This window comes from Babylonia areolata, chromosome 31, assembly GCF_041734735.1.
Source record: "Babylonia areolata isolate BAREFJ2019XMU chromosome 31, ASM4173473v1, whole genome shotgun sequence".
NCBI classification, from domain to species: Eukaryota; Metazoa; Mollusca; class Gastropoda; order Neogastropoda; family Buccinidae; genus Babylonia; species Babylonia areolata.
The window spans coordinates 26,399,565-26,402,064 of record NC_134906.1 but is presented as its reverse complement, the minus strand read 5'-3'; positions in this window follow the sequence as shown (position 1 = coordinate 26,402,064).

Genomic DNA, 2,500 nt, shown 5'->3' with positions numbered 1-2,500 from the left:
AACAATGGTATTTCCAGCCACTGATGAGACTGACAAATAAAGCTTCATTGTTTTGTTTCTGTACCAGGTGTGTGTGTGTGTGTGTGTGTGTGTGTGTGTGTGTGAGAGAGAGAGAGAGAGAGAGAGAGAGAGAGTGTGTGTGTGTGTGTGTGTGCTTCTTCACAAAGTTACGTCCAATTTGCTTCGGTCTTGTGTGTCTGATTCCAATTTTTTTGTCTTTTTTCTTACTGTAGAACTTGGATTCAGTGATTTGTTATTTCTAATTATTTGTCATAAACAACAACAACAACAACAACAACAACAACAACAACACACACACACACACACACACACACACAACAAACACCTCTGGTCGATGGTTTCAACACGTAACATACAACAGTTTCCTTTCGTTTTCAAATTTCTACATTACTAACGGGAGGAATAGTGGCCGGTCAAGATTAGTGGCCGGATGCCATAGTCATGGGCCTGAATAGGAAGCCGGCAAGCGTCTACTGACGTGTTCGGGTTCGAACCGCTACACAAACCCTCAGGATTTTATCAGTCCCCCGCCCATCCAACCTCTCACTGACCCCGACGGACCCCCCCCCCCCACCCCATCCCCCGATCCCCCATCATCTGCTTGACTTGAGTGGTGGTCTGGATACTAGTCATTTCAATGAATGAGACGTAAAAAACAACAACAACAAACAAACAAACAAAAAACCGGAGGTCCCGCCGTGTCACTAGTGTAGCATGCACTTGGCCGCGCACGTAAAAGAACCCACGTCAGTAAAACAACTACAGTGTTGTCAAATAGTAAAGAGTGGTAACTCTCTCAGGCTATTCACAAGGTGTGTGTGTGTGTGTGTGTGTGTATGTGTTGGAGCTCATGTACGTTTATATGTATTTGACTGTGCTTTCATATCTGTGAAACTGCATGTTTGGTGCATATCTGTTATGCATGTGTGGGTGTATGTGTGTGAATGTGTGTCTTCATGTTTTTCATTTATTTGCTTATTTATCATCATTGTTGTCTTATTTATTTATTTATTTATTTATTATTATTATTTTATTATTACTACCATTACTACTACCTTTTTTATATCATAATTATTATTTATTTATGTAAGCTTATCTATTATTTATTCACCTTTTTTTTTCTCAAGGCCTGACTAAGCACGTTGGGTTACGCTGCTAGTGGTCAGGCATCTGCTTGGCAGATGTGGTGTAGCGTATATATGGATTTGTCCGAACGCAGTGACGCCTCCTTGAGCTACTGAAACTGAAACTAAAACTCACAAGGTACACACACACAACTTTCAAGTCAATGCTCAGCGCTTGTTGTGCTTACAGATTCACCCAGTACACAGGTAAATAAAAGGTACATTGGAACGACAAATATGGCCGGAACCGCGACTTCCTCAACAACAAAAAAAAAGAAAAAAAGAAAAAAAAGGAAAAAGAAAAAAAAGGTAAAGCGCCGGGTTTGACCTTGCAACCAATAATTTTGACTTTCACATTGACAAATCTGTTTTTCACCACTGAAGAAGTTGTCAGTACCGACAATACCGCCGGCGGCCGGGGACACAACTGATAAGAATATCGGATAACAACACAATACAAAGTTTTAATACAAACACTGCACGACATAATTTCATCCTCATTAGACTGAAAAACAACAACAACAACAACAACAACAACAACAAACCCCGCCCCCCCAAAAAAAAAACGAAGATGTGTCAGAATCAATCAATTCCATTGTACTATACTGACTGCAATGGTTACAGGTTGGTATGCCAACTCAGTCGGAAGTCAGCTTTCAGTCTGAGTTACCGTGGTTGCCGCGTATAGCGAGGAGTCAGCGCTCCGAAAAACACACGTGCACTGCACCAATAATGCGGAGAAAGAGGAAGGTGGGTGGGAGGGGGGGGGCGGGGGGGGGGGGGGGGGGGGGAGGGGATGGATGGAGGAAGGGAGAGAGGGGATAGTAGTAGGGGTATGTATGCCACGAGAGGAAAGCTTGTATTGCTGAGTGGTGGAGAGAGATGTTGGGGTGGTGGGGGGGTGTTGGGGTGGGGGTGGGGAATGGGGAGGTGGGGTGGGGGGGGGGGGTGGTGGCTTGTGGAGTGTGGCCGGGGGTCGGGGGGGGGGGGGTGGGGGGTGGAGGGGAGTGGTGGAGAGAGAGAGAGAGAGAGGTCGACAGAAGGAGGGGGTGGGGTGGGGTGGGGTGGGGGAGGCGAAGGGGGGTTGTTGCGGATGGCAGGTGATTTTTTTTTTTTTTTCACCCTCTCCCCCGGTTTCTACCTGAAGCCGGCAGACTTCTGTAGTGCCAGACTTCTGTAGTGCCAGACCTCTCGCTTCCATCCATCTCCATTCCTGTTCAGTTCCATGGCCAGGCTGTATAGAGCAGAGCGAGAGAGAGAGAGGGAGAGAGAGAGAGCCGTGTGCTGACGGCGTGAGCGGTTCGTCTCTTTACCTTCTCCCTGCAACGCTGTGTGCGCGCTGTAACGTCACGTGA